We start from the raw sequence: 22202 nt of genomic DNA, 5'->3' as shown, positions 1-22202 counted from the left end.
ATACTGGTGAAAATTTTCATCAGGTTAAATTTCTACATATGAAATTGCTGGATCAAGAGGTCCGCATGTTTACAAAGCTGATGGTTATTGTCTAAGGCCATTTGAAACAGGAAATTAATATAATGATCACCTTCCACTAAAGCAAGCATGTGTTTCAGTTTCCATTTGGGGGTAATACACTTATATTTTACACATACATACAAATATGCCCTCTATGAGGAAAAATTTTTAGATATTCAAACTATATAATTATCTTTTGCATTCCCAGCTTTCACTTTAATGATCTCTAATGCATGCATATGGAGTGAATTCATGGATCATTAGCAGTTATACGCCTTTTGTGTTTATTTTAAGCTATGTAATGGTCACAGATGGATCCCTAATTTACCCATTTCTCCCTATTTTTAGACAGGAGTCCCAATGTCTACAAACTTAAGGGGATAGTTATATGCTAAACTCTGAAATAAAGTCAGTCTTTGTGATATTAGTGTGGGTACACTAAAACCACATCATATTAGAGCTGTAAGGGATCTTATAGATCTATAACTGGAGTGCTCCAATTCATAGTTTGGGATGCAAATAAGACACCACTCAGGTGGGGTCCCAAAGTTGAATACGGGAGCTCTCGCATGCCCAGTGAACAGGAAATACAGTGACCTTTGCTGGGATCCCCTTCCTCTAATAGGCCAGGGCTCTCCTGGTCATTTCTGTTTCAACTTCTGGAGTCCCAACTGAGACTGGGGACTCTTGTCGTTCCACAGAGGTTGGTGGCTCTAGGGGAAGCCGCTAGTGTAGCTTGCTTTGGCCACCGCTCTTCTTTAAAGGACCAAAGAGAAGGTCCCAGCCCTCAGGAGTAAGTTCAGCCAGTGGTGGGCTTCAGGCAAACCTGACTTGGATTCCCATCATTATAGCTCCTCACTCACATGGCCACTTCCCCAGGACTCAAGCCTGCTCCCTGATCCTAGGTTGGGTCTGGTCCCAGTGTGCACTACACTTTTGAACTCCTAAGTTGGTGCAGAAGCTGGGCTGGTGGTCCTGTCTTTTCTCCTTGGTGGTGAGTTTACCTAGGGTTCTCGTGGCCCTTCCCTGACTCTAAGAATAGATCAGGGCAATCCCCAGTTCGCCCTGACTAGTTATAATTTTTGAGAAAAAGTGTAAGCGTCTTGATCCCCTCCTGCCCTCATCCCCTACGAGTGTCTTGGGCTCCAAATACAAACTTGGTTACTCCCTGACAGTGGTCTTCATGCTTCACACATCAGTATTTTTTTTCTCTCTCTCTCAGATATTAAATTCCATTTTACCCATCTGTTCTACTGGAGATCACTTAAGTCTAGTCCCCTCATTTTAAAAGTGAGGAAACTGAGGCACAGAGAGAAGAGAAGTTACTTACCCATGTCACACACCTGGTCACGATAGACCAGAGACAAGAATTCTTACCTTCTAAATCATAATTCAGAGCTCTGTTGTTTCCACTAAGATGCTTCTGTTTTGTGGGTTTTCTCAGATGAATTTTGAAATGCTAGCCATTTTCTTTCTACATTCTTGGCCACATTCCAAGCTGCCCAGCTGAAAAATGGTCAGACATGCTGGGTACGTTTTTATTTACCTAGTAGTGATTTCCAGAGTCAAAACCAAACCGCTCATTAAAATCAGCTGCTGTTTCAGAAAACTCACATCATTGTCCCCCTTCATTAGGACAGAATAATCAAGAGCTAGCCCTGAGCACATTCATTGTCCTAGAATGTGCTTTGATGCTTCTCTGTGACCTAATGAATCTAGAAAAATCTTTATGCTGCAGCCCAGCGTTTGGTGCATGTTTCCCTTTCCATAGCTCCTCTCGACTCTCCTTTGGGTCAAATCTTTTCAAGGAGTTTCTCATTCTGTTTCATCCTAAACATTTGTCACTTGATGGACAGCTGAAGGAAGCAACTGGAAAGTGGTTTGGAGAGGTAATAAATCCGTGTGAAAAGCAATCTCAAGTTTTGGTTGTTGACCCCAAGGGCTGGATTCCTTACCTATGGCATGGAGTCCTGGGCGTTCACCCATTCCTCAGACTGACTGCTGGCTTTGGGTGGGACGTGCAGACAGGTCATGGGTGGGGGAAGAGAAGGATAGGAGTGTTCACATTTACAGGTCCTTCTCCTCAGGAATTCTATTTCACAAAGCCCAGAGTTTTGCTGAGTATTGGCAGAATACGTGGAGTTGACCTGCCTAACATTGGGTCAGACTGCCAGGCAGCATTAGTCAGGACACCATTCTACAAAGACGGCCTCCAGAAGTTTCTGAAAAACACCTTTGAAAGAATCATGTTTCCATCTTGATTTATCTTTATGCATTAAAATGCAGTGAAGACTTAACTCTCTAGGTTTGCAACCATAAATTTTACTAAAATGTCACAGTTCCACTCTGTCATCCACGTTGGCTCATATCTCTAGGAGAGAAGTTCTCAGCCCTGGTAGCACATTGAATCAGCTGGCGGACTTTTAGAAATTTCCAATGCCCTGGCCACTACTCAGAGGAATTAAATCAGACCCTCTTGGGGTGGGACCTAGGTATCAGTACTTTTAAAAACCCTCTGGTGATTCTGCTGTGTAGTTTAGGTTAAGAACCACTGCCTAAAAATTACTCCCTACAGGCAATAATTGGCCTAAAGTACAAACTCTAAGCTTTGTGAGGGCAGAAACTGGTCTGTTTACTCTCACTCATCCCCGACACCTCTAATACCTCCTGGCCCATAGTTGGTACTTAATAAATATTTACTAAGTGAATGAATACATGTTTATTTTGAACTTCATAAAGATGTATATAAAGAAATGCTCTTCCTTTTGCCTGGGGATAATGTTACGCATCTGTAGTCATGGCACTAGATCAGGGTTAGAGGCTTCTAGTTACCCTGAATTCTTAAATTACAGGATCCTGGAAGGTTTATGGCCCTCAGGGAGGGGCATGGCTGGCCAGAGCTGAGGGGACTTTTAGGTGGGATCAGCACAGTGGCTATTTACCAACTGGAATGAAAGCATTTTGATATTTTAACCATAGGTCCTTCTGTACTCATGTATAAGCAGGCCACAGTGATTTGGGCTTTTCCTTCTACTGTTGCCAGAGATTTCTAGTCTCAAAGGCTGTGTATGATCTGGTGTTGTCCTCTCTCTGACTTCACTTTCTATCATTCTCCAGTCCCTCTCCCTGCACTCCAACCACACTGGCCTTCTCTGTGTTTCTTGAACACTGTCAAGCTCCTTCTTGCCTCAGTGTCTTTGCACTTGTTGTTTAGTCTGCTGGACCATTCACCTGATGGAGGCATGCAAAGTCATGGTGCAAAGGGCTTGGATACAAAGAGAGGCATGACAGCAATCAGTTTGGCAAGAAACCTACCACGTGGCCCCTTTAGGTCAACACTCAGTCTCTCAAATAAAATGCTCAGCACCTCAGTTTTCGTCTCTCTCTCTCTCTCTCTCTCTCTCTCAGTTTGTGCTCAAAAACATTTTTGTTGCCTGCTAGAATCTGAATATTAATTATTTTCTTTATGTTTCTGCAATAAATCTCCTAATTGTCTTTTCTTTCCCTTTCTACTCCATACTCCCTGGCCATCCCCTTCCCCAGATTAATGCTTTATACTGGTTAAGGAGATGCTTCATATGGAAATACAAAGGAGAAATGCACATTTATATGGTTTAAGATACTATCCCAATTATACTTACAATAGTTACTCACACTAGGCTCACGCAAGGGGCTGAGTACTTTCTACATATTGTCCCATTTAATCTTCACAAGAGATTGTCTCTTCTTACATGTGAGAAAACTGAGACCTTAAATGGTTGAAGAAACTGCTCTAGAAATCCTTCCTAGTTAAATGGTAGAGCAGGATTTTAACTCAGAGCTGCCAAACTCTATAGCCCATGCTCTAAAGCCTTGCACTCTCTCTGCCTCTCTGTAAGATCGTCATCTGTAAGGTCCCCTTTATAAAGCTCCAAAATTCCTTGATGCTACCTATTTGTTTAAAGCTTGTTTACTGCTCTAAGGAATATGTACTAGCTGCAAACTGCCTGGCTAAAACTTCAAAGAAAATAGCAAAAATAGGGCTTCCCTGGTGGCCCAGTGGTTGAGGGTCCGCCTGCCGATGTGGGTGGCGTGGGTTCGTGCCCCGGTCTGGGAGGATCCCGCGTGCCGCAGAGAGGCCGGGCCCGTGGGCCATGGCCGTTGGGCCTGCGCGTCCGGAGCCTGTGCTCCGCGGCGGGAGAGGCCACAGCAGTGAGAGGCCCGCGTACCGCAAAAAAAAAAAAAAAAAAAAAAAAAAGCAAAAAGAAGCATGACATGGAGAGTGATTGTAATGGCAAATCACAGAAGAACATTAGGGAAGTCTCCATACAGAAGGCTTTTTTCTAATTCAGGGAAATGGCAATGACATTTCATCATGGAGCATGACCTAGCAGAATGGGCTGCCAGGCTGAAATGTACTTGAATATCTTATCTTCGTGTTGGGCACATAAGCAAGGGTACATATTATATGCACGACTATTTTTCTTTGGGTTAAGGCAGTAAATTTCTCTTGGTATACCGTATCCAGTTAGGCTTCTCAAAAAACTGTTATTTCCTAGTCCTAAATTCAACATGGCTGAAAAAGATATTTCTTCACAGCTTCTATCATTTCTACTTAATCCTAAATTATTAATAGTTTCAATTTATTACTAAGAAGTTACTATTTTACTTTCTAATTATTCAAGGGGAAGAGTTGAGTGAAAAAAAAAATGTTATCACTTTTTTTTCTTGCTCCACACTGTTAAAAAACAATGTTAAAATGTGGTCCCTGGGCCAGCAGCCTGCACATCATCTGGGAAACTTGTCTGAAATGCAAATTCTTGGGCTACCACCCAGACCATATGTGTGTCTCCTAGAAACTTTATAGTTTAAACTGTTGTATTTAGGTTTATAATTCATCTCATGTTAATATTTTTCCGTGTACTTTTCCAGTTGTACCAGCACCCTTTATTAAAAAGACTTTCTTTCTCCCAGTTGAATTGCCTTAGCTCTTTTGTTCCAATCAATTGACTATAAATGTGTGGTCCATTTCTGGGCTTTCTAATCTGTTCTACTAATCTATTTATCCTTACCAATACCACACTGTCTTGATTACGGTACCTTTATAATAAGTCTTGAAATCAGGTAGGATGAGTTTCCAACATTTTTTTTTTTTTTAATTTATTTATTTATTTTTGGCTGTGTTAGGTCTAAGTTTCTGTGTGTGGGCCTTCTCTAGTTGCGGCGAGCGGGGGCCACTCTTCATCGCGGTGTGCGGGCCTCTCACTGTCGCAGCCTCTCTTGCTGTGGAGCACAAGCTCCAGACGCGCAGGCTCAGTAGTTGTGGCTCACGGGCCCAGTTGCTCCGCGGCATGTGGGATCCTCCCAGACCAGGGCTCGAACCCGTGTCCCCTGCACTGGCAGGCAGACTCTCAACCACTGCGCCACCAGGGAAGCCCCTCCAACATTTTTTTTTTTTGCTCCATTTACTTAGGCCTTCTATAATTTTGCTCAGCTATGTTTTGCATATAGGGCTTTGGTGTATAGGACTTGCATGTCATTTGTTAAATTATGTGTGTGTGTGTGTGTGTGTGTGTGTGTGTGTGTGTTTGTGCCCTTCTGTTAATGATATTTTTAAACATTTTTATTGGAGTATAATTGCTTTACAATGGTGTGTTAGTTTCTGCTTTATAACAAAGTGAATCAGTTATACATAAACATATATCCCCATATCTCCTCCCTCTTGCGTCTCCCTCCCTCCCACCCTTCCAGCTGGTCGCAAAGCACTGAGCTGATCTCCCTGTGCTATGTGACTGCTTCCCACTAGCTATCTATTTTAGATTTCATAGTGTATATATGTCCATATATACACTACCACTCTCTCACTTTGTCCCAGCTTATCTGTCCCCCTCCCCGTGTCCTCAAGTTCATTCTCTAGTAGGTCTGCATCTTTATTCCCATCTTGCCCCTAGGTTCTTCGTGACCTTTTTTTTTTTTTTTTTTTTTTAGATTCCATGTATATGTGTTAGGACATGGTATTTGTTTATCTCTTTCTGACTTACTTCACTCTGTATGGCAGACTCTAGGTCCATCCACCTCCCTATAAATAACTCGACTTCATTTCTTTTTATGGCTGAGTAATATTCCATTGTATATATGTGCCACATCTTCTTTATCCATTCATCTGTTGATGGACACTTCAGTTGATTCCATGTGCTGGTTATTGTAAATAGAGCTGCAATGAACATTGTGGTACATGACTCTTTATGAATTACGGTTTGTTCAGGGTATATGCCCAGCAGTGGGATTGCTGGGGCCTATGGTAGTTTTATTTTTAGTTTTTTAAGGAACCTCCATACTATTCTCCAGAGTGGCTATATGAATTTACATTCCCACCAACAGTGTATGGGGGTTCCGTTTTCTCCACACCCTTTCCAGCATTAATTGTTTCTAGATTTTTTGATGATGGCCATTCTGACCAGTGTGAGATGATATCACATTGTAGTTTTGATTTGCATTTCTCTCATGATTAATGATGTTGAGCATTCTTTCATGTGTTTGTTGACAATCTGTATATCTTCTTTGGAGAAATATCTATTTAGGTCTTCTACCCATTTTTGGATTGAGTTGTTTGTTTTTTTGATATTGAGCTGCATGGGCTGCTTGTAAATTTTGGAGATTAATCCTTTGTCAGTTTCTTCATTTGCAAAAATTTTCTCCCATTCTGAGGGTTGTCTTTTCGTCTTGTTTATGATTTCCTTTGCTGTGCAAAAGCTTTTAAGTTTCATTAGGTGCCATTTGTTTATTTTTGTCTTTATTTCCATTTCTCTAGAGGGGGCTCAAAAAGGATCTTGCTACGATTTATGTCATAGAGTGTTCTGCCTATGTTTTCCTCTAAGAGTTTGATGGTCTCTCACCTTACATTTAGGTCTTTAAACCATTTAAGTTTATTTTTGTGTATGGTGTTAGGGAGTGTTCTAATTTCATTCTTTTACATGTAGCTGTCCAGTTTTCCCAGCACCACTTATTGAAGAGGCTGTCTTTTCTCCACTGTATATTCTTGCCTCCTTTATCAAAGATAAGGTGACCATATGTGCATGGGTTTATCTCTGGGCTTTCTATCTTGTTCCATTGTTCTATATTTCTGTTTCTGTGCCAGTGCCATACTGTCCTGATTACTGTAACTTTGTAGCATAGTCTGAAGTCAGGGAGCCTGATTCCTCCAGCTCTGTTTTTCTTTCTCAAGATTGCTTTGGCTATGCAGGGTCTTTTTTGTTTCCATACAAATTGTGAAGTTCTTTGTTTTAGTTCTGTTAAAAATGCCAGTGGTAGTTTGATAGGGATTGCATTGAATCTGTACATTGCTTTGGGTAGTAGAGTCATTTTCACAATGTTGATTCTTCCAATGCAAGAACATGGTATTATCTCTCTATCTCTTTGTATCATCTTTAATTTCTTTCATCAGTATCTTATAATTTTCTGCATACAGGTTTTGTCTCCTTAGGTAGGTTTATTCCTAGATATTTTATTCTTTTAGTTGCAATGGTAAGTGGGAGTGTTTTCTTAATTTCTCTCTCAGATTTTTCATCATTAGTGTATAGGAATGCAAGAGATTTCTGTGCATTAATTTTTTACTCTGCTACTTTACCAAATTCATTGATTAGCTCTAGTAGTTTTCTGGTAGCATCTTTAGGTTTCTCTATGTATAGTATCATGTCATATGCAAACAGTGACAGCTTTACTTTTTCTTTTCTGATTTGCATTTCTTTTTCTTCTCTAATTTCTGTGGCTAAAAGTTCCACAACTATGTTGAATAATAGTGGTGAGAGTGGGAAACCTTGTCTTGTTCCTGAGCTTAGTGGAAATGGTTTCAGTTTTTCACCACTGAGGACGATGTTGGCTGTGGGTGTCATATATGGCCTTTATTATGTTAAGGAAAGTTCCCTCTATGCCTACTTTCTGGAGGGGTTTTATCATAAATGTGGGTTGAATTTTGTCAAAAAATTTTTCTGCATCTCTTGAGAAGATCATTTGGTTTTTCTCCTTCAATTTTTTAATATTGTGTATCACATTGATTGATTTGCGTATATTGAAGAATCCTTGCAAACCCCACTTGATCATGGTGTGTGACCCTTTTAATGTGCTGTTGGATACTGTTTGCTAGTATTTTGTTGAGGATTTTTGCATCTATGTTTATCAGTGGTATTGGTCTGTAGTTTTCTTTTTTTGTGACATCTTTGCCTGCTGCTGGTATCAGGGTGATGGTGGCCTCATAGAATGAGTTTGGGAGTGTTCCTCCCTTTGCTATAGTTTGGAAGAGTTTGAGAAGGATAGGTGTTAGTTCTTCTCTAAATGTTTGATAGAATTCACCTGTTAAGCCATCTGGTCCTGGGCTTTTATTTGTTGGAAGATTTTTAATCACAGTTTCAAATTCAGTGCTTGTGAATGGTCTATTCATATTTTCTATTTCTTCCTGGTTCAGTCTCAGAAGGTTGTGCATTTCCAGGAATTTGTCCATTTCTTCCAGGTTGTCCATTTTATTGGCATAGAGTTGCTTGTAGTAATCTCTCATGATCCTTTGTATATCTGCAGTTTCAGTTGTTACTTATCCTTTTTCATTTCTAATTCATTGATTTGAGTCTTCTCCCTTTTTTTCTGGATGAATCTGGCTAATGGTTTTTCAATTTTGTTTATCTTCTCAAAGAACCAGCTTTTAGTGTTATTGATCTTTGCTATCATTTACCTCGTTTCTTTTTCATTTATTTCTGATCTGATCTTTATGATTTCTTTCCTTCTGCTAACTTTGGGGTTCTTTTGTTCTTTCTCTAATTGCTTTAAGTGTAAGGTTAGGTTGTTTATTTGAGATGTTTCTTGTTTCTTAAGGTATCATTGTTTTGCTATAAACTTCCCTCTTAGAACTGCTTTTGCTGCATGCCATAGGTCTTGGGTTGTCGTGTTTTCATTGTCATTTGTTTCAAGGTATTTTTTGATTTCCTCTTTGATTTCTTCTGTGATCTCTTGGTTGTTAAGTAGTGTATTGTTTATCCTCCATGTGCTTGTATTTGGTACAGATTTTTTCCTGTTTTTGTTATCTAGTCTCATAACGTTGTGGTCAGAAAAGGTACTTGATATGATTTCAATTTTAATAAATTTACCAATGCTTGATTTGTGACTCAAGATATGATCTATCCTGGAGAACGTTCCATGAGCACTTGAGAAAAATGTGTATTCTGTTGTTTTTGGATGGAATGTCTTATAAATATCAATTAAGTCCATCTTGTTTAATGTATCATTTAAAGCTTGTGTTTCCTTATTTATTTTCATTTTGGATATCTGTCCAATGGGGAAAGTGGGGTGTTAATGTTCTCTACTATAATTGTGGTACTATCGATTTCCTCTTTTATGGCTGTTAGTATTTGCCTTATGGATTGAGGTGCTCCTATGTTGGGTGCATAAATATTTACAATTGTTATATCTTCTTCTTGGATTTATCCCTTGATCATTATGTAGTGTCCTACTTTGTCTCTTGTAATAGGCTTTGTTTTAAAGTCTATTTTTTCTGATATGAGAATTGCTACTCTAGCTTTCTTTTGCTTTCCATTTGCATGGAATATCTTTTTCCATCCCTTCACTTTCAGTCTGTATGTGTCCCTAGGTCTGAAGTGGGTCTCTTGTAGAAAGAATATATATGGGTCTTGTTTTGTATCCATTCAGCCAGTCTATGTCTTTTGGTGGGAGCATTTAATCCATTTACATTGAAGGTAATTTTCGATATGTCTGTTCCTATTATCATTTTCTTAATTGTTTGGGTTTATTATTGTAGGTCTTTTCTTTCCCTTGTGTTTCCTGCCGAGAAATTCCTTTAGCATTTGTTGTAAAGCAGGTTTGGTGGTGCTGAATTCTCTTAGTTGTTGCCTGTCTGTAAAGGTTTTAATTTCTCTGTCAAATCTGAATGAGATCCTTTCTGCATAGAGTAATCTTGGTTGTAGGTTTTTCCCTTTCATCACTTTAAATATGTCCTGCCACTCCCTTCTTGCTTGCAGAGTTTCTGCTGAAAGATCAGCTGTTAACCTTATGGGGATTCCCTTGTATATTATTTGTTGTTTTTCCCTTGCTATTTAAAAATTTTTTTTGTATTTAATTTTTGATAGTTTGATTAATATGTGTCAGTTAGTTTCTCCTTAGATTTATCCTGTATGGGACTCTCTGTGCTACCTGGATTTGATTAACTATTTCCGTTCCCATATTAGGGAAGTTTTCAACTATAATCTCTTCAAATATTTTCTCAGTCCCTTTCTTTTTCTCTTCTTCTTCTGAGACCCCTATAATTCAAATGTTGGTGTGTTTAGTATTGTCCCAGAGGTCTCTGAGACTGTCCTCAATTGTTTTCATTCTTTTTTCTTCATTCTGCTCTGCAGTAGTTATTTCCACTCTTTTATCTTCCAGGTCACTTATCCGTTTTTCTGCCTCAGTTATTCTGCTATTGATCCCTTCCAGAGGATTTTTAATTTCGTTTATTCGCTGTTCATGATTTTTTGTTTGCTGTTTAGTTTTTCTAGGTTCTTGTTTAACGTTTCTTGTATTTTCTCTATTCTATTTCCAGGATTTTGGATCATCTTTACTATCATTATTCTGAATTCTTTTTCAGGTAGACTGCCTATTTCCTCTTCATTTGTTAGGTCTGGTGGGTTTTTACCTTGCTGCTTCATCTGCTGATTTTCTTTGTCTCCTCATTTTGCTTAACTTCCTGTGTTTCAGGTCTCTTTCTCGCAGGCTGCAGGTTCATAGTTACCGTTGTTTTTAGTGTCTGCCCCCAGTGGCTTAGGTTGATTTAGTGGGTTTCATAGGCTTCCTGGTGGAGGGGACTAGTGCCTATGTTCTGGTGGATGAGGCTGGATCTCTTCTTTCTGGTGTGAAGGTCCACGTCGGGTGGTGTGTTTTGAGGTGTCTGTCACCCTATTATGATTTTAGGCAGCCTCTCTGCTAATGGGTGGGGTTGTGTTCCTGTCTTGCTAGTTGTTTGGCATAGGGTGTCCAGCACTGTAGCTTACTGGTTGTTGAGTGATGCTGGGTCTTGGCATTGAGATGGAGGTCTCTGGGAGTTTTTCGCCATTTGATATTACGTGGAACTGGGAGGTCTTGGTGGACCAATGTCCTTTACTTGGCTCTCCCACCTCAGGGGCCCAGCCCTGATGCCTGGCTGGAACACCAAGAGCCTGTCATCCACATGGCAGCTATGAGGTGTCTCCAAAGAATCAATAAATGCACAAGGTAGCAGGAAGAGCATTCAGGACCTTGACACATGAGGTCAGGCTGTCATTAGCAGACCTATTCGGCCACATCTTGCCATGGTTAGCACTGCACTGTGGAAAAAGTGTGAATCCTTGAACACCACTGGGGATAGTGAGACAACTGAATGAGGAGATGCAATGCTGAGCTGGAGACGGTTCAGAGGCATAAGCAGAACACTGGATACCTCCAAACTCCAGAACTGCAGCCTCCAGAGGCCCTCCTTTAGACCTGTTAATGATATTTTTAAAGAAGTTAAAAATTTTGGTAAAGTATACATAACATAAAATTTTTTCATTTTAACTATTTTTAAGGTACAGGTCCGTGGTATTAAGTATGTTCTCACTGTTGTGCATCCATTGCTACCATCCATCTCCAGAACTCTTTTCATCTTCCCAAACTGAAACTTTGTACCCTTTACACAATAATCCCCAGTTCCTCCTTCCCCCAGCTCTTGGAAACCACCATTGTACTGTCTATCTCTATGAATTTGAGTCCTGTAACTTCTCCTCTAGGTCCCTCCTGTAAGTGGACTCATACAATATCTGTCCTTCTGTGAGTGGCTTATCTCACTTAGCATAATGTCCTCAAGGTTCATCCATGTTGTAACATGTGTCAGAATTTCCTTCCTTTTAAGACTGAATAATATTATATTGTATGCATATGTCCTATTTTATTTATCTATTCATTTATCATTGGAATGGATACTTGGGTTTCTTCCACTTTTTGGCTATTGTGAATAACGCTGCTATGAGCATGGATGTACAAATATCTGTTTGAATCCCTGCTTTCAATGCTTTTGGCTATATACTTTAAATGGTATTTTTAAGACTATCTTCCAAATGTTTATTTCTAAAATATAGAAATACAATTGATTTTTGTATATTGATCTTGTTTTCTTTCTGTGACTTTGTTAATTCATTTATTCATTCTACCAGTTTTTTAGTAGATTATTTAAAACATTTCTTACATATAGTCTGTTGACTGTGAATAAAGACAGTTTTACTTCTTCCTTCTAAACTTTATGCTTTTTACTTATTTTCTTGCTTTAGTGAACAACTAAGACCTTAAGGACAATGTTTAGTAAAAGTTGTGAGAGCAGACATCTTTGCCTTGCTCCCAATCTTGGGGTGGAAGCGTTCGGTATTTCACTATTAGGGAAAACATTAGTTACACATTTTTGTTGACAGCTTTTATTGGATGGGGGAAACTCATTTCTATTCCTGCTTTGACAAGAGTTTTTCTAAACAACTTTACTGAAATATAGTTGGTATACAAAAAAACACATTTAATGTATAAAATTTGATGAATTTGAACATATGCATACACCTATGAAACCACAATCAAGGTAATAAACATATACGTCACCTCCAAAAGTTATCATGCACATACACTGAATTTTGTTGAATGCCTTTTCTGTGCCTATTGAAAAAAATCTCTAGCAAAAAGCAATGAATCTTATGGACCAACAATGATTCAATTCCTGAAGTAAGGTGAAAGGCCCAACTTCTTTGTGCATTTTCCTGTCTGAACAACAGTAAGATTTTATAAACTAATAAAGAAGAGAAAATGGTCGTTGGGTTGGCAACCAGCAGTCATGGTTATAAGAAGGCCTCTGAACTCAATTTTTGAAGCGTATATTACCAGAAAATTAATAGAATGTCCTGCTACATTTGATGTCTTGTTTCACCTACCCATCCTGCTCATGGCAGTCTAACTTGTCTTCTTAAATACAGATCTGACCATGCTACAGCTTTGCTCAAAATTTTTTGCTGGTTACCTATCACTACAAAACAAGTTCTGGGACTTCCCTGGTGGAACAGTGGATAAGAATCCACCTTCTAATGCAGTGACATGGGTTCGAGCCCTGGGTCGGGAAGATCCCACATGCTGCAGAGCAACTAAGCCTGTGCCCCACAGCTACTGAGTCTGCACTCTAGAGCCTGTGAGCCACAACTACTGAGCCCATGTGCTGCAACTGCTGAAGTCTGCATGCCTAGAGCCCGTGCTCCACAACAAGAGAAGCCACCGTAATGAGAAGCCCACGCACTGCAATAAAGAATAGTCCCCACTCACCGCAACTAGAGAAAGCCCGTGCACAGCAACGAAGACCCAACACAGCCAAAAATAAATAAATAAGTAAGTAAGTAATAAATTCATTTTTTAAAAAAGTTCTGTAGCATGACATCCAAAGCCTTTATGGATTTGGCTCCATGTTGTCTTTTCAGCAGTATCTTTCAGTGTACCTCCTTCTACCTTTGTCACACATCTGCCCTTCCTCTGACATGCTGTGCATCCCTGTGTCTGTTATTGTCAGTAATGCCTCCACATTATCACTCTACAATCCATGCATCTTTCAAAATCCAGCTCAAATGCCACCTCTTCCATGATGCCAGCCACAATTATTCCCGTTGCAATTGATCTATATTATCTCTGTGCTCTGTTATATCTATAGTGCTCTCTTGTTGGATATTTAGTGGCAAATGTGTTTAGATTATGTTTTCCTCAACTGTGTATCACTACATTGGCTCACATAGGGGTGGCAGATAGACAGCTCAGAAGCCACAAGTCCCCATTTGTGAGCCCATGGAAAATATTACTAAATGATTACAGCATGATTTTCCACTAAACCTAAGTGCACTTCAAGGCACCTCAGGACATTATTGTTTTTTTCAAGTATACAATATTGTTAACTGTAATCACCATGCTGTACATTAACCCCCCAGAACTTATTTACCATGTAACTGAAAGTTTACACCTTTTGACCAATATACCCCCATTTCCCCCACCCCCCAACTCCTGGCAACCATCAATCTACTTTTTCTATGAGTTCAGCTTTTTTAGATTCCACATATAAGTATTTATAAGGATACTGTATAAGGATCATACAGTATTTGTTTTTCTCTGTTAGACTTATTTTATTTAGCATAATGATCTCAAGTGTTATTCACATTACAGCAAACGTCAAGATTTCCTTCTTTTATGACTGAATAATATTCCATCGCATATATATATATACACAGAACATTTTCTTTATGCATCTATCTATCCATTGACAGACAGGTAGATTCCATTTCTTGGCTATAATTAATGCTGCAATGAACATAGGATTGAAGATATCCCTTCAAGATAGTGATTTCTTTTCCTTCCAATATATACCCAGAAGTCAGATTTCTGGATCATACAGTAGTTATATTTTTAATTTTTTGAGGAAACTTCATCTTTTTTTGTAGTAACTGTACCAGTTTACATTCCTATGAGCAGTGCACAGTGATTTCTCCTTATCCTCAACAGCACTTGTTATCTCTTGGCTTTTTGATGATAACCAATCTAACAATTGTGAGGTGATATCTCTTTGTGGTTTTGATTTACATTTCCCTGTGATTAGTGATGTTGAGTACATTTTTATATACCTGCTAGCCGTTAGTGTGTCTTGTTTGGAAAAATGTCTATTCAAGTCTTTGTCCATTTTAAAATCAGATTATTTGTCTCATTGCTATTGAATTGTATGGGTTCCTTATGTAATTATGATATTAACCCCTTCTCAGAGGCTTACAAATATTTTCTCCCATTCTGTAGGTTGCCCTTTCAATTTGTTGATTGTTTCCTTTGCTGTGCAGAAGCTTTTTATAGTTTGATGTAGTCCCACTTGTTGTTTATTGTTTTTGTTACTTGTGGTTTTTGTGTCATATCCAAAAAATCATTGCCAGGGCCAATGCCAAGGAGGCTTTTCTTATGTTTTCTTCCAGGAGTTTTATGGTTTCAGGTCTTAATGTAAGTTTTTAATCCATTTTGAGTTAATATTTCTGAGTTGTGTAAGATACAAATCCAAATTCATTCTTCTCTATATGAATATAATTTCCCCATTGAATATTCTTGGTTTGTCAAATATTAGTTGATGGTATATGTGTGGGTTTATTTCTGGACTCTTGATTCTGTTCGATTGGTCTGGGTGTCTGTTTTTATGCCACTAACTTACTGTTCTTATTACCATAGTTTTGTAATATAGTTTGAAACAGAAAATGTAATGCCTTCAGCTGTGTTCTTCTTTCTCATGATTGTTTTGGCTACTGGGGGACTTTTGTGGTTCCACACAAATTTTAGGATTGAAGTATCTATTTCTGTGAAAAATTTCATTGGAATTTTGATAGGGATTGCATTGAATCTATAGATGTCTTTGGGTAGTGTGAACATTTTATTAATAATAATATTTAATAATATTATTATTCTGATGTATGGGCATAGGGTATTTTTCCATTTACTTGCCTCTTCATCAATTTCTTTCATCAGTGTGTTATAACTTTAGGAGTACAGAGTTTTCACCTCCTTGGTTAAATTTATTCTTAAGTATTTTATTGTTAGATGCTCTTGTAAATGTGATTTTCCTTATTTCTCTTTCAGATAGTTCTTTGTTAGTGTATAGAAATGGAACTGACTTCTGTATGTTGATTTTCTATCCTGTAACTTTACTAGATTCATTTATTAGTTCTAATAGTTTCTTGGTGAAGTCTTAAGGGTTTTCTATATGTAAGATTAGGGATATTATTAATTTATTATTAATAACTGCTCCAGGCAGTTATTACCAGTTGATTAAATGAAATCTGCATTCCATCTTTAGCTAAATTTGTGATCTTCATAACAAAAGCTTAATGCTTTGGTTAGTTGAAGTGAATTTCACCACATAGACTCCATGGGTGGTTTCTACCAAGGACTAAATTTATTTGGTAGAGGATAGAAAGTTAGAGGATTATAATGCTATAGCATTATAGCATGTGGCAGAGCTGGCCACATGGAAGAAATCTATTAAGAACAGCAACAAGCTCTTGCTGAAGAGAGGCCAGGCTGTCAGACCAATTTTATTTTCTTCCCAAGAAACCCATCAGAGACCTTTTTATTTTCTTGGTTTAGAATCTAAGAATCAGGTAAAGGACTACATCAACTCTGTGTAAGGCCATACTCTGGGAATCTCATGGGCCAAGGTGAGGAGTGAGAGTGTTTCTGAATGTCACAATCCATTTCATTACTATGAGGCAAACCTTCATCAGACATGGCTATAAGTTTCACCCCTGGGAACAGCAGGTGTCTACAACAAATTGAACTCTTTAAACCATACAGACTGATTAACGTTCAAAAGTCAGTTTGGGAAATGACAGAGTCATCAGGGATTTCTTTGAAACCCCTGATGGGGTTTAGTCTCAAATGTTTATTTCTTTGAAACCATGCTATACTGTCCAATACAATGACCATTAGCCACATTTGGTTATTTAAATTTAAATTAATTAAATAAAATTAAAACTTCAGTTCCTCAGTCACACTAGCCACATTTTAAGTGCTCAACTAGCCACATGTGGCTTGCAGCTACCACATTGGACAGAACAGATAAAGAACATTTCTACCATCACAGAAATTTCTAGTGGACAGCACTGTTTTAAGGCCTCCTGTAACAAACCTGAACTCCTCTGCACTGTAGTTTAGAGGTTTTGCAAAAGTTTTTGCTTGCATGAGCCAGTTATGTTCTTTAGTATTACCATTATTTATATCATGTAACTATTTTATGTTTCTTTCACCCAAATAAATGCTTCTCTCTTCCAAGGCCTTTCTGTTTAATGTCTCATTTGAGAAAAATATCAAGGAAGTTTTATTCCCTATAGTTAGAGGCCTGTGTGGTAAGCGAGATTCTATTATTTATCTTCTGTTGTTTTGTTATGGTGGTTAATATCTTCCCTGCTTCCTCTGAATTCTTTTTTGTGACTGCTAAGTTGGCTATGTTCTGCATGGTTTTTTGAATTGAAATTACCTATCATTTTGCCTTTCTAAGGAAGATGTAGTGAATTCAGTCATTAAAGGAAGGGACTTTAGGGGAATAATGTTCCATAAGGCTCCTATCTATTCTGAGACATTTTTATTCTTGCCTCTTCTCCCACGTTAAATCAAAGCTATTGTACAAAGGGAGGTGTATTGAAAATAGGCCACATGATACAATGTGGCTAAAGCTTCCACATTAGTTTTAAATGGGGTTCATTTGAAATGATTTTAATCTTGGTTATGGTGGCTATTCAATATAATGTTCATTCTTTGTTACAACTCAAAGCCATATGCTTACCTTATTTATTCCTATGAAGATAAGATTAAATGTTTTTTAAAATTTTTAAGTAAGGTAAAATATGAAGAAACAAATAAGATGTATTGTAGTATAAGAGACACAATCTAATCATTTCTATCCATATGGGTCACAGATTATCATTTTTCCTTGTAATTTCCTACTAAGGCACCTCTTTGAATAAGGTCTGGACTGGCTACTAAGTATTCATGTATTCTGTTTATCCACATGATGCTGAGGCTAAAGACTTGGTATATATTTGGAAAAAATGAACCCAAACTTCCCTTTTCCAGCTTCATTGTTGTCATAACAAGCCATCTTCAGAGACAGCTGTAGTGGGGGGTTAATTACATCCCACTAGGGTTTGAATCCTAGCTCCACCCCTCTTGACTGTGTGGACCATAAAAATTACTGTATATTGTTTCAACTTCTTCATCTTGGAGATGAGTTAGATTTCCAAACTACATCACTGGATTTTCCTGAGGTTTAATAAAAGTCCTTAAAACAGTGCCTTTACCTTTCACTCGGGTTCCAAGCCTAAAAAAAATCAATTTTCCATGACTTTAAACCTTAAAAATTCAATTGCTATGGTCTGAATGATTTTGTATCCCCCCTCAAATTCATAGAGCCCTTATGAATGAGATTAATACCCTTATAAAAGAGACCCCAGAGAGAGCTCCCTTGCCCCTTCCACCATGTGAGGACATAACCAGAAGTCGGCCGCCCATAAGCAGACCTTCATCAGAACTCGACTATGCTAGCACTGTGGACTTCCAGCCTTCAGAAATGTGAGAAATAAATTTCAGTAGTTTATAAGCTACCAGTATTAAAGCAGCCAGAACACACTAAGACAACAATTTACGTCCAGTGAAATGCACAGGTCTTAAGTATACAGTTTGATGAGTTTTGACAAATATATACACCATATAACCCATTATCAAGGTGAAAGAGATTTCTATCTCCCTATTAAGTTCCCATAGCCCCTTCCCAATCAATCCCTGCCCCCCACACCCAACACACATGAATTAATCACTATTTTGATTTTATCACCACAGCTTTTGTCTGTTCTAGAATTTCATCTCAATGGAATCAAAGAGTATGTATCCTTTTGTATCAGGCTTTTCTCATTTTCTATGAATTTTGATGAAATATTTCATATTCTTCTGTAATATCCCTTTCATCTACATTTTATATGGACAACCTGTCTTTAACACATTTAAAAATCACTGGTAGGGAGTTTTAATTTTTAAAGTCCAAGAACATGACTTGGTGATTTGGAAATGGCCTTGTAATTCCTAGCTACCTGACCAAGGGAGTTTTGGCAAGTTACTTAAACTCTCTGAACCTCACTTATCACTTTAATGTGACTTCTGTAATACTTACCTCCCATGAATTTTTATTAGGATAAAATGAACTAATGAATGTAGAGTATACACCACTTGTGGGTACTAAAAAATTTCCCAGTTGCCTCCCCTTTTAGGCCAGTTAAGTCTCACAGCAATAACCAACCAGTCATTTTGGCCATTTATATGACTAATCAGGTACCCATCAATTACACTGGATATGTGACTCTGCTTTAATTACTAAGTAGGCTCAAATCAAGGTTGTTTTCTTATATAATTACAACCTTTATTTTTATTTACCCCTTTATAATTTATAGATCATTGTTTCCATATGTTACCTCATTTAATCTTTATTGCATCTGTTATGAAAAATAACTGATATTGTTTTTGTTTTACAGATAAGGAAACCAAGACTCAATGTGGTTAAGTGACTTGTCCAGAATCATCCAAACAGTTCGTGGGCTTTAACACCAGTCTCTGGATACTAAAGCTTATGCTTTTCATGGAGCAATGCTGTGTCCCCTGGGGTGAAGACAAGAGTGACCCAAGACCCTCAAGTCTAACTGCCATCACGTTGCACTCAGGAGAATTTCCAGAGCAACTTGTGTACCCAGGAGCTGGCCAGGCAGATGTGGGCATTCTCTAAAGCTCTCCATGTGTCTTCTGCCTTCAGCACAGGTGGTGCTTGGCTGTGAATCAACTATGGTCTAATTGTTCCTTTGTTTGTTTATTCATTCATCGACAGGTGTATGTTATTCTGACCATTTATGTGACTATTATATGCCAGAAACTACTCTGGGCACTGGAAGTTCAGCCATATGCAAAATAGACTAAAAAAAAAACCTTGCTCTAATGGAACTTACATTCTAAATGGGGAACATGGGCAGTAAGTGAATGAACAAACATGTCTGTTTATTTACTTATTTAATGTTGAGGAGTAATAAGGTCTTTGAAGAAAAATAAAATTGGGAAGAGGAATCTGGAGGGCATGGTATTTGTTGTTCTAAACAGGGTGGTGAGGTACCTCTTTGTTGATAAGGTGAAGGAGGTGCGAAATGAGCCACACAGATATGGGGTGGGGTTGGAGTTTGGGGTGTTCCTGGAAAAGGGAAGAGCAAGTCCAAAAGCACCATGGCAGGAGGGTACTTGGTATCTTCTAGGAACAGTCAGGAAGCCAGTGAGCCTGGAGCAGAGTGAGCCAGGGGCAGAGGGGTAAGAGAGAAGTAATAGGGTGCCAATCATGATGGGTCTTATTTGACATTTTAAGGATTGGGGCATTTATTCTGAATGAGATGCAAAGTCAGTAGATGATTCCAATCTGAGGAAGCACACGATTTGACTTATATTCTTAAAGGATTATTATGGTTCCTGGGGTGAGAACATACCACAGGAAAGAAAGGATGGAGGCAGGGAGACCTGTTAGGAGGCTGTGGCAACAATCCAGATGAGAGATGATGTTGGCTTGGATGGAATTAGCAGTGGTGGAGGTCGTGAGAATGGTTAGATTCCGGATATGATTTGAGGCTAGAGCCATCAGGATTTGCTGATGGGTTGGCTGTGGTTTGTGAAAGTGAGGTCAAGGTGATGTCAAGGTTTTTGTCCTGAGCCGTTGGAAGGGTAGAATTTCTATCACCTAAAGTGGAGAAGGCCGGGAGAGGAACAGGTTTGGGGAGGGATATCAGAAGTCTGTTTTTTGGAGAATCTGAACTTGAGATGCCTGTTAGACATCAAGTGGAGATGCTGGGTAGCAGATGGATATGAGTCTAGAGTGTAGGGACAAGATCTGGGCTGAAGATACAAATTTGGGACTTGTGAGAAAAGAGGAAAGATTCAAAGCTAGAGGCTAGATGAGTTACTGGAGGGTGAGGGAGTGTAGACAGAAAAAAGAAGTTCAGTTTGAATTTCCTTGTAACTTTGATGAAAATGTGAGTTAAAATGAAAACTGTCTCTCAATTACAGAAAGGTTATTGGAAAGTTTTTATCCCTTATTACTATTTTATATTTTCATGACATTTCTCACTTATTCCTCACCCACCCTTTTCCTTACTAAAGAGGTTCTTACTAATTTTATCTTTATGAAAACCAGCCCTGCAGGCCACTTGCTCTGGTTCCCTCTCAGATTAATGGGCCCTGAAGTTACTATTGGTCTCTTTTTTTTTTTTTTTTTTTGTGGTACGCGAGCCTCTCACTGTTGTGGCCTCTCCCATTGCAGAGCACAGACTCCGGACGCGCAGGCTCAGCGGCCATGGCTCACGGGCCCAGCTGCTCCGCGGCATGTGGGATCTTCCCGGACCGGGGCACGAACCCGCGTCCCCTTCATCTGCAGGCGGACTCTTAACAACTGCGCCACCAGGGAAGCCCTATTGGTCTCTTTTTGAAACTGCTCTCCACTCTTTTCAACTCTTTGGAAATTAAAGGAAGCCAAGGAGGCACAAAAATAACTACTATATTTTCTGTGGGCTCAAGAGCCTTATCAAACTAAAACAGAGTTTTAGTTTAGAAAACATTGTCTTCCTATAAGAAATAAAGATAGGAAACATTCCAGCTGTTTTGTTTTCATCCATGACCTTGAGAATTGCCTTCGTTTTCCAAATGGAGGAACAAAATCTTATTTCATTGAAATGTGGATGGGCAGAAATAATCCTTTCACTACTCTGGATGTTATATAATGTTTAGATTGTTTGCAAAAGTCACTCTGAGTAATCTAAAGATGAAATGAAAGATAAAATATCAGGAAAGGTTTTGTTACAGTTACTGTGGCTGCAAAACAAATTACCCTAAAACTGAGTGGAATAAAGCAGACATTTATTATGCTCTCAAATTCTGTGGGTAACAAATTTGGACAGGGCACAGCAGGGCTGGCTTCCTCTTCCCTGATGCCTGGGGCATCAGGTAGAAGATGTGAAGCTGGGAGCAGGAATCATCTGAAGGCTCGTGCACTCAACTAGCAGCTGGTACTAGGTGCCATTTGGGGCCACAGTTTCTCTCCATTCGGGCTTCTCCATGTGGCCTCTCTGCATGGACTAGTTTGGACTTATTTGCAGCATGGTGGCTGGGTTCCAGGGGTGAGTTTCCTGAAATAGAGAGCCAGGTGGACGCTGTCTCCTTTGTCTGGCTTAACCTCAGAAGTCACATGCTTCACTTCTGCCATAGTCTCTTTGTAGGGGCAGTCTCAAACTCACCCAGGTTCAGATCAAGGAATACAGGTCCTGCCTCTCAGTGGGGAGAGTGTCAATCACATTGCAAGAGGAGCATATGGAATGGGATATATAAATTGGTGCACATCCATCTTTGAGAAAATACAATCTGCTAAAGATTTAGTGACTATCAGGAACATAAGCTATTAAATTCAAAGAGTTTTTGAGGAGGGAAGTAGAGAAGAGATAAACACCTCTGAGAAGAGATTGAAGGTTGAGGTAAGGACTTCCGTCACTAATTTTAGGAATGCTTTT

The 22202-nt window shown here is 38.9% G+C and overlaps 1 long non-coding RNA gene across 2 annotated transcripts in view; it reads left to right on the top strand.

Annotated features, from left to right (window-relative positions):
* The window catches only part of LOC137224823 (uncharacterized), a 111700-nt gene extending 90129 nt beyond the window's left edge, over window positions 1–21571 (top strand). Inside the window, exons 2-4 of one of the 2 annotated variants that reach the window (XR_010943516.1) lie at window positions 13044–13446; window positions 19149–19428; window positions 20963–21571. This is a non-coding gene — a long non-coding RNA (uncharacterized lncRNA). Of the gene's footprint in view, window positions 1–13043; window positions 13447–19148; window positions 20725–20962 lie in introns of those variants that run through there. The other variant, XR_010943515.1, reaches the window with a different exon arrangement.
* Window positions 21572–22202: the final 631 nt, after the last annotated feature.

Source organism: Pseudorca crassidens, chromosome 5 (genome assembly GCF_039906515.1).
Source record: "Pseudorca crassidens isolate mPseCra1 chromosome 5, mPseCra1.hap1, whole genome shotgun sequence".
NCBI lineage: Eukaryota > Metazoa > Chordata > Mammalia > Artiodactyla > Delphinidae > Pseudorca > Pseudorca crassidens.
The sequence above is the reverse complement of the archived record's forward strand: the minus strand, read 5'-3'. Positions and strand labels throughout refer to the sequence as shown.